At 40.7% G+C, this 10,916-nt stretch overlaps 1 protein-coding gene across 1 annotated transcript in view; it reads right to left on the reverse strand.

Annotated features, from left to right (window-relative positions):
• The window catches only part of LOC307024202 (uncharacterized protein), a 94,008-nt gene extending 85,602 nt beyond the window's left edge, over positions 1-8,406 (reverse strand). Inside the window, exon 1 of the mRNA XM_079658126.1 lies at positions 8,145-8,406. The gene's annotated coding sequence lies outside the window, so the exon portion shown is untranslated. The remainder of the gene's footprint in view (positions 1-8,144) is intronic.
• Positions 8,407-10,916: the final 2,510 nt, after the last annotated feature.

The raw sequence follows: 10,916 nt of genomic DNA on the forward strand, positions 1-10,916 counted from the left end.
TTAAAAAACATTATTACATGGCTTTGTTGAATACTCGATTCTGATTGGTCAATTCAGAACACGTGACACGTTGTTAATCCAGAACAGACGTTCTGCAGTAAGGAGGGGCGTTTCACCAACGACAGGTGTTCTTACTTTTATGTAGCTGACGGAGAATTTTTACTTTACACGACACTGTTCAACACTTAATTCTGCTTCACTCTTTAACTAAACAACCGCGGATGTCTTGAAAGACTCTTTCGCAACATTTTTTTGAAGATATCCGCGTTCTTGTGACACGTTAATACTGCGCTTCCTATGTTTTGGTGCGGACTGCGTTCACACCAGCAATGAACTGCTCCAGAGTTCGCAAGCAAGTGCTCCGAGACCACCTATTTTAGCGGACCAGAGTCCGGTTGTTTAGTTCACTTAAGAGGTCTCGGACTGTGTTCACAGCGACCCAAATGAACCGCACCAAGCGGCTAAACGCACCAGGGTTCGATTCAACCGGGCTATACAAGGCAGGTGTGAACGCACCAGTGCTTGCCTCGACGGGGAAGGATTGCATTGAATTACAGCAGGAAACGCTTGCCTCGGGGAGGGAGAAAAAGAGCCACAGCGGAGAATAAACAGGAGGGCAACCATGGCAACCATGCGCGGGAAGTCTTCTTCGCTGCTTATGTGAAAGACTACAGCGCCACTTACAGGCCTGGCATATGTACTACAGCGTCTACAGCGCTTTCGAGCGGCAATAGCCGGCCGTGGCCCAACCTCACATTCCCCTGATAGGTGGAGAGTTGGCCCAATAGCCGTAGCGCCACCGTCCTGACGTCAGGACAGTGTTCAAATCTGGATCAGTTTTTATCAGATCCGTTGCAGCCCCTTTTTTAGAGATTTGAGTATGGAGGAAAATAGAGAGGGTTGTGTTTTCTGACACTTGGTGAGTTCCCTGGAACACCGGGGACACATATTTATTAAAAGACGTACAAAAGTGCTTTTTGCATGATAGGTCCCCTTTAAGTCAAATATGCGCACCTGGACGCGCAAGCGTCTTTTTTTTACATCCTGGATCTCATTGTTGTTTGCCAGTTTTATTTTACATAACATTTATTTTTCTGGACTCAAGGCAGTACAAACTTTGAGAGTTTTTATGTCTAAAATGTCTACAGAATGTGTATAAGGATAATAGTTGGTTACTTTATTGACCTTCGCAGATACAGACAGACAGACAGACAGACAGACAGACAGACAGACAGACTCGAGATAGAAGTTAGACGTTTCTATCCTTTGACCTCGACGTAGCCCTTGAATCAGGCAGCTCATTCATCTATATATATATATAATAAAGCCCTTGCGGAAACGTCACCAAAGTCTGGCATGTAACAAACCCCATCCTAATGTTGAGCACAAGGATCACGTCTGACTCTGAGTAACAAAGTCAGCCAGCCAGTTCCCAAAAGAAGCCAGAAAACGGATTCAACTCTCAGCTAAAGCGGCTTATATTTACTGATATTAATACCTTGAAGTTTGGAGACGGTTGACAATGACGTACCTCCGACGGGGAATCATCTTCTAAAGTGCTCCTCAAAGTCTGCCTCAGTAAAGTCAACAGTTTCCCTGTGTGTGTGTGTGTGTGTGTGTGTGTGTGTGTGTGTGTGTGTGTGTGTGTGTGTGTGTGTGTGTGTGTGTGTGTGTGTGTGTGTGTGTGTGTGTGTGTGTGTGTGTGTGTGTGTGTGTGTGTATAAGGTGATACAGGTGAATATGACAGGCTCCATGCAATCTCTGCAGACTGCACCAAGCACAACCAAGCCAGCATTTACCAAACAGCAGTGTCAGCACTCCCGAGGCAGATGTGGATGAGAGTGTGGAGGCTTTCAGCAGCCAGTGTGAAAAACATCTTGACCGCTGTTCTATTTCTGACAACTAACGTTAAAGACAATCAAATTAAAAGATTATTTTGATTGGCTCCGTAGGTCAACGGCGACCTTTGTGGGTGAAGTTGAGTCCTTCGGATACAAACAACGGCACTCATTGATCGATGGGGTTTTAAAAATAAACCCTAGATTGTGTCTCCTCTTTCCTTCACCCATAAATGTCTTTCTGCACTTATGTCTCATCAAGAATGACTGGTTTAAGAGTCTCAAAGGTGAGGATTTACTACCTTTCTCTCTTTTATATCATTCTAAGATCAATATGTTTGGAATTTTGACTATTGGCTAGAAAAGCAAGGCATTTTATGACCTCACCATGGGCTTGCGGAATTGTGATGGGCCTTATATTCTGATATTTCCCAGTTGTTAGCATAAATTCTGCTTCTTTTGCTGCCTGCTGCACCTCAGTCATTTTCCACTGACCCCGCTCCACCTCACACCACTGGCCAAGCCACTCCCACCTCGTCAGCACACCTGCTGCTCATTGCTAATCAAACCAGTATATAAGCCACTGGCTTAGTCACTTATTGGCAGATTGTTCTACAGTACGCTTCATGCAAGACTTTCCAGCACTCTTTCCCTGACTGATTCTCTAATGCCGATCCTGCCTAACTCGCATTTGTCCTGGCTACGACTAGGTTTTTTTCTGCAGCCTTGTTCCTGTTTGCCTGTGTCCATGGCTATTTACTGACTCCTTGATCTACTGCCTGGCTTCAACTTGTCTTCTGCCTGCTCCCTGACTGAGACTCTCGTTGGACATAAATGACCTGCCCCCTATAAACCTCTGGATTATAATATTAAACTTTGTTCTAAACTTTTACTAGGTGTCCAGTTCGCTGCATTTGGGCCTTACATAACCCGTTACAAAATGTGCATATGCTCAACAGAGAATCTAGTAATGGAGAAAATCCTTCATAAATAGAAGTAATTAAATATTTCTGTGTTTGTGAAAAAGCATGCATTTCAGAAGCACTGAACTGGATAAATGATACTTAAATTTTAATGCATGTGTTGTTTTGGAGTTTAAATATGTTTCTATATAGTTTTACAGTTCTTAAAAGCATTTACTTAAATGTATCAAGACTTCCGGTTTTTGGATTCTTCGTTCCATGTGGAGGCTTGCAGAAAAACAAAGTTTTCTACAAGAATCCAAGGTAAAAGGTAATTGATGAACGATTAAACATATGATATCCTTTAAGACCTTTAAAAATGACTGAAATGTTCCTTTAAAGCATCCAGGAGATAGTGTGCCCCATATCAAGACAGTCAAAACATTCAGAGATGCATTACAGAGCTTGTGGTTTATGTAACCCTACCCCTCTATTGAACTAGATAAACTGTGATATCACTTGCTGCTGGACACTCAGCACAGCATTGTGGGCCATCAAGCGTCGGGAGAATCAATTACTGGCATTGAAATGTGACCAAACAGCCAAGAAGAAAGCCTGTGTGTATGACCAGCATGACAAAACGAGAAGGCGTTTCGGCCTGTAACCAGGAGAAAGCGCCTCTACAACAGATTTGCGTTTCATTAATCACACAGGATCCAGGCCACTGCAAAGCGCTCCATCTGCACCGCAGCCAACACAGGAAAAAAGCCTCACAGATTGGAGCAGCTAGCAGCAGACGACCACTCATTATACGGACACACGGCAGGATTGTAAAATGCTAATGCTCACCATCATCACCCAACTCGCTCCTATCCAAATGCTCAAAAGGCCCTTTTCATTGCCAGCGCTCTCACCTCCTAAATACTCCCACTATCACACCTCTGAAATGTGTTCTCGGCTTTCAGCGCTCAATAATATAAGCAGACCATATAGCTCGTCATCACAGCTACACTGACGGTAGTGTTGTACAAAATCTCCTAGTTCTTTGAAAAAAGAAAAGCCAAAACTGTGAGCCGTTAATAACAAAAAGACAGAGGCAGTAACCTTGTGAGAGGGTGCAACGAGTGTGAGTGTAGGAAGAAATAGAAACAGACGTGGGAAGGAGACGAACGCAGTTACTCAAGACCACTAATGCTGTTTTCTCACCAGCATTAACAAAAAAGAGAATAGAAACAAGGCTGATCATCTCAGTCTTCCATTGAGAACTGATGGGAGCACAAACAGTGTTAGTGCTAACTACTTAGTTATCAAAGCTCTCACACAAGCATCTGTGTGCTTCCTGCAACCTTTAAACCTCTTTCTAAGTGATGCTGACAGTTTAGCTTTGTATTGTTACCTATGCCAAGGAGGGTATGATTTAGGCTCTTGGTGGAAAGGTGTAGAATGGTTCATGGAAGAACCCATGACATTTTGAAGTGGATCCGAATCATGGGGCTCTGGTAATCATGGGGCGACAGGAAATTATGTTTTAGTATCTGGATAATTGGAAAATAACTTTCTTACTTGTCAAATATCATGTGAACACTTCCAAAACAACTCCTAAACAGATATCAACATGCTCTTTAAGCACTTTAATCAAAAAATCACATCGCTATAGCCTTCATGTTGTTTCAACATTACAAATGAAAGCTCATGAACACACTGATGTTTGAAAATTGACCTTTCTAAATAATTTATTAGTAAAGCCTTTCGCTACCAATAATGCGATAACATTCAGGATTCAGAGACGGGACCGTTATCCATATTATAAGTCAGTAAAGCACCAAAAATATTTTAAAGCTGTTAAACATCATTTTTCTTTTGTTTCATAGTGAGGCCTATAAGAATGACCTCAGTCCCTTGAACACAGTAAAGCAAACAGCTTAATGAAACACGTTAGGAATGGCACAAATCATCCAATGATAGTTAAAGCAGGTATCAGTATTGAATTTCAGATTAGTGTACCCCTAGTCATGAAAGTGCCTTCAACGACTGCCTAAAGATAATCCAAGAAATTGATTTAATAAATCAATCAGACAATCATTCAAAACATTTAAGATTTGTTTGCATGTTCGTACCTCTAGAACAGGGATGGGCTGCTTTGATGGTGGTGGGGGCCACATAATTGATGTACTGGCCACCAGGGGGCCGCAGATTCACTTGGAACACACACACACACAAATTCCATGTGTTGTATGTAATTATTAACAAATATACTAAGTCTGACATCTTCATTGACATTTTACAATCAAAGGGAACATCCCCAAAAAAAGGGAACATCCTCTAATAAGCTCACTAAACAAATATCAGTTCACAGAAATGTTATTTCATTTTTACAAGTGGCATGTTTGTAAAGAAGAGGTTATTAAACAGTGGAAAAAAACTATTTTAAACTATTGGAAAGCACGGAAAATGCGTGTGCATAGAGATTAACCATTAAGAAAACATACACATGAAGTTATGAACAATAACCCAGACATTAGTTGTCTAACTTGAACCTAAAACACTTGTAGCCAGTCTCTGCATTCCCCTTATTCCACAATAAGGGGAATGTCAACACAGACACCTGTCAGCCCGCACTCTGCTGTTCCTCAGCACCACTCCCCCTCCCTCCCGCTGAAATTATGAATGAAAAGCGTAGTAATCATAGATAACATGGCAGGGTCCGTGACAGTTTGTTTCCATCTGATTTCAAATAAACAAAGTCTTGGTTTTAAGAATATTAAACTTGTTTCGCCAAATTCAGATGATAAATACAACTTTTAAGCTTGTAAAGGCATAATTACAAGAGGCAACTTAACGTCACAGCAGCAACAACAGCCTGTGTTTCTTGTGAGGGTTTCCCCGGGAAACAAACACAATACAGACAAATGCGTCACAGATTATTTTGAGGTATTTGAAATCATGTACGCAGCTCTCGACGTAACTAGGAGTCTAGTGGACGGTATCAGTACTAATATTTTTATTTTTTTATTAATTATGTTGTTCATAAATTAATCTGAGGGCCGCAAAAAGAGGAGGTGATGGTCGCATGCCCATCCCTGCTCTAGAATACCTCCCTTGCTACTGGTTTTACGGAAAACAAGTAAAACAAAATACCCTTTGAGTCTGATTATCAGGATACTAGTCACCATGGTGCTGTTAATATTGACTATAGATGAACAAATATGTGTTCATCCGCAGCTATAAATAGTCCCCGAAAAACACACAATTTCTTCCTGTGTGAGTTACATTCGATCAAAACTACAATGTGCTGCTGTTATACTGAATACAAAACTATATATTTGTGACTCGTTTTCAAGTACTAATGGGCTTCAGCCAGAGTAGAAACGTCATAAAGCATCGAGGGAAGGACGAACACATTGTTCTTCTTTGACCTTGTCCTTCAACTTTTCCACTCTTGTCATACTCATTAACCAATTTGTGATAAACTACCCAAGCTGCAGCCATGCAACCTGAGTGTCACATCATTAAGGAGTGAAAGCAACACTTAGTTTTATCTGCAGTGTAACAAACACAAACAGGTAGAGTGCAGCTGATTCCTCAGAGACGCTCTGACAAACAACCCTGCAGACGTAATGGAGTAGATGTGTGTTTCCGCGTGTGTGTGTGTGTGTGTGTGTGTGTGTGTGTGTGTGTGTGTGTGTGTGTGTGTGTGTGTGTGTGTGTGTGTGTGTGTGTGTGTGTGTGTGTGTGTGTGTGTGTGTGTGTGTATGTTTCACATCTCTCCAGGTAAGGTGAGAAGAATAGAGTCTTTTTCTCCCCACCATCCATTCATTGAAAGCAAGGAGCAGAGTCTAGACTGAGTCCCAGATGGGGGATTCATAAACTGCAACAAATGATGACAAAATGGTTCCAGCTGCCCTTGGTAGCCGGCTGGGAATGGATCCGCTTGGCTCCTATGTAAGGGGGGGGACATTTGACAGAGTCTTTACCAGGTCCTGCAGCCGTGTCCTCTCTGAGCTGCAGAGAAGACACTTTTTCCTGCAGTGTCATTTATCATCAGGAGCAGGCATTAGCACACAGCCTGAACTGATCGTGTCAAATTCTGCTAATCTCGAGAAAAAAATAATAAATGTTTATATTTTCTATAATAATTAGTTTTGTCCGTTAATCGTCAGAAAATGTCCTTCTGTCAAATTAAACCTGTTTAACCTGTTTAATTTGATTTTGATTAACCAACGTTACTAGAGGAAGATAACCACATAACATAATAAGATTTGAGAAGCTGGAAACATTTTGGCTTAGTAAAAACTTCTCAACAGTTTAATCAATTATCTAAATTGTCAGTTGACTCATTGGTTAATTTATTAATTGTTTCATTTTTGGATTTCATAACAAATTTAGAAAAGTCTAGGAAAAGATGGCAAAGTCTGTGTGTTTTGTTTTTAAATGTATTTTTCTTTATTTTAGTCTTGATTTAATATTTGATATGAAAAATGTCAGAAAATTATAAAAATACTTTTGACATCTAACCAACTTTACTAGAAGAGTTAGATAACCATTAAAACAGCTAAAACTATAGGAAATTGTGCTTGAAAAACAATGACTGGATACTGCATTATTTTTGCAGATCAATGTATTCACTGACTGACTATTTAAGCCACTAATTGTTTTACCTTTACATTACATTTTTGTAAAATCTAGAAAAGTCTATGAATGGATTATTAAGTTTGTGCTCGAATCAGTACATTTTGGCTTTAAAATAAATTCTAAAATGATTAATCGCATACATAAATTGGTTGCAGATCAATTGTTTATCTATTGACAATTTGTTTAATCAACCTTCTATTCCAGAAAAAAGGATAAAAATGGATGGAAAATGGTGTGTGTTTGGTTAACCAATAAGCCAGCAATTATCAAAAAAACTAATCAATTTGCTGCTTTCATTCAACAACAAGAATCTACATTTCTATATATTGTTGGATACTCACTGGAAATAATAAAGCCTGTCTGCATTCACCTGTGTGTTCCTCGTGTTCAACAGCAGGAAACTTATCTGAACCCTGCTCACGTACACACTCACCTTAAAGATAAAGATCTAGTGCCAACTTTTCCTGCCAAGGGCGAAACTTAGCAGAGCTCTGCGGGGCTGGATCTGCTGCCGTGAATGGCACGCACAGATGCGTCAATGACAGCGGTGTTTGGAGGAGTATGACCTTTTTCTGCATCCTACAGGTCCGGCTGATGCAGTGCACTCTCTTTCAGCAGTACTGTACGTGGCTCAACTTGTGCACTTCTATACTGCATGCATCTGAGGCAGCAACCACGCTGAAAACGCAACGAGCTGCTGGGAAAAAACGTCATTCCTAATTTTATATTTTCCAACACGAAGGCGGCTGGATAGGGAAAGGTGTCTACTCACCAGAATATGTGATGTTATCTCTGCAGCAGCGCTTGTCTCGCACAGATGATGAGATGCTGTAAATGAGACACTGCGGTCCACATTTATCCGCTTCCCCAGCAATCCTTGTATGTGTGAGAGAGTGTGTGTCGAGCCAAGGGTATGGAAAGCTGGAGGCGATCTGCTTCACGTCAGGTGGAAACAGACGTGATTGTGTGAATCGGAGAGATCCTCGTCGGTGTTTTTCCTCAGCTCACAGACATCTCAACTCTTCCACTCTGCCTCTCTCCGTCTCTTCTTACCCTCCTCTCTCCTTCGCTACCTCCTCTCTCCTCTCCCTCCCCACCGGGCTGGGCATGCCCAGTCCTTGCATCCTCCTCACCAGCAAAGCAACACTTTATTTCTTGCTGGCCTACAAGTTACTCAGGTTCACCAAAGTAACTAAGATGGTTACATTTACTCAAGTACTGCTGCCCTACTACTTAAATAAAATGTGTACTCATTCATACTCAAATATAGTTTTTGCTAAATATAATTACATTTTAAAGATATACATTGTGTGGTAGGTAGGTCATTTTGTAGAAACCACCTTGAGTGCGCTATATTTTAAAATACACAGCCGGAATAAATCTGCCACTTCCTTACAGAGCCCTCCTCCAACACACACGAACGCGCACATGACCAATGAGGGCACGAGATAAGTTTGTGCACAGATGGAAGGCTGACAGGCAGGTAGGCCATCCAGTTATTTTAGCCGGGCCGGCTCAGATGATTGGTCGTGCTTTTTACAGTACTACGGGTTACACAGATGAATTTTTTTTATGGATTTTTTGTCAAAGCACTTAAGATATTCATTGCTATCGGGATGTTAAGAGCATTCCATGGAATATAACAAAAAGTGTATCTCGAGCCGGTTTCTCAAACTTACATACCCCACCTTTAAACAACACGTTAAAAGCCCCACGGACCCGCCGAAGGGGCCGAAACCACAACATCTGCAAGCAACAGTGTCTGAGGGCTTCTAAAGATTTAATAAACTATGAATGTTTCATATCCATGTAACGGGAAGAAACTCAGCTAACTGATGATATGAACCATTTTTAGCAAAATAAAACACAAGACTAACGCTGAGCATCTGAATTAGAAAAAATGCTAACGCCGTTAGCACAGAACTCACGGTATAAACACCCTTATTACTTATCGTAACTGCACATCCAACCCATCGATTAGCATCGTGAGATTACACAGATTCTATAGGTATCAGTATCATCACTCCATGATCGAAACTTGCGACATGAGAAACAAAAACAGACATCACAACAAGTAGCATCAGGTAGCAAAACCGGCACATTTCCAATTAGCTGTTATTCTGATCAAAAGTTGTCTTCAATGGTATTACAACGATAAAAACGCTGCTGAAGGTCAATCCATAGGTTAATCCAATGTGTCTGTGTCAATTTGAAATGATTTCTGATAATCCATCAGCAATAAAGCTAGCTTTCAGTTTTCAGATTTCAGAGCGTAAGATAGGTTTCAAATTGGGCAAACTGACTACGCATAGCTCCCACTTCTCAATGGTAACGTGTGTGTGTATGTGGAACTTCTCCTTCGATTATATTGGCTCTAACGGTTCAAAAGAGATGTCAATCATCAAAATCGACCAATGGGTTCCAGAGAAACGGCAAATACGCCCAGATCAGCCCAAATGACCCCAGAGGTGTTTTTTGTGCTAAATCTCTCAAAAAATTTCAAATGTCACTTGTTTTGCATCAATCTTGATACAGGGTACTTATTATATGCTGTACTTGTTCAATCTGAATTACATCTTTAAAATAAAAACAATTCTATATTGATTCTGACTTGTCTACATCCAACTCACAGGTTTATCATTACTTTGAGAAAAAAGATTATTAATTTACCCCTTTTAGAAGTGAAGTTATTGTCACTTGTTGTGGAAATGTCATTTTCAAGCCTCAGACCTGAAAAACAGGCTAAAGGACATTGTGACCTGTCTCCATGCTTTCCAAACAGTCTTTATTTTTCTCGTACTGCCTGTGCTGCAGCACCTCTTTTCACCCTCTGTCTGAAACCAGAGACCAGTCTGCTCTAATTGGTTAGCTGGCCGGCTCTGTTGTGATTGGTCAACTGCTTAGAGATGTTCCGCCCCTTAGCCTATCACGTACAATGTGTTGGAGCGCTAAGCACTAGTGCTCTGGAGGGAACTTTGGGTTTTTAGCCTTTGCAGACCAATACATGCACAGAAACCGATATAACACACTACAGGAAAGGGAAAACCCAAAAAAGTAAAATAGGGCCCTTTAAACTAAGTAACAGTTTACTAGATCCTTTACAAACATGTGCATCCTATCTCATTTGGTATTTATTTAGTTACAAAATCTTATGAAATCCATTCACCTTTAGGTATATTTAAAGTTCAAGGTCTATATGCAACAAAAAATCTAGTATTAAGGTGGTGATTCGATATCTGAAATTATTCTAGCGGTAAAGCACGAATATAAATGTATTTAGGTATTTCCTGGTAATAATGACACTTATGATTTCCACGGGGAAATAATTACTTTCACTGTGTGATTAAAGTAATGCTGAGACACCTTGAGATGTCCATGAGTTTCCTCACATTGTCCTCAGGAGTGTAATAGCCCGGCTGTTGTTTATGTGGGATTAATGAACTCACCTTCATATCAGTGTGACCTGAATGTTAATAAATACAGGAAATACTCTGAGGAAATGAGCTGCCATACAAACACAAAATGTACTAGCCTAACTGCAGTA

This window comes from Notothenia rossii, assembly GCF_949606895.1.
Source record: "Notothenia rossii genome assembly, chromosome: 11".
Classification (NCBI taxonomy): Eukaryota; Metazoa; Chordata; class Actinopteri; order Perciformes; family Nototheniidae; genus Notothenia; species Notothenia rossii.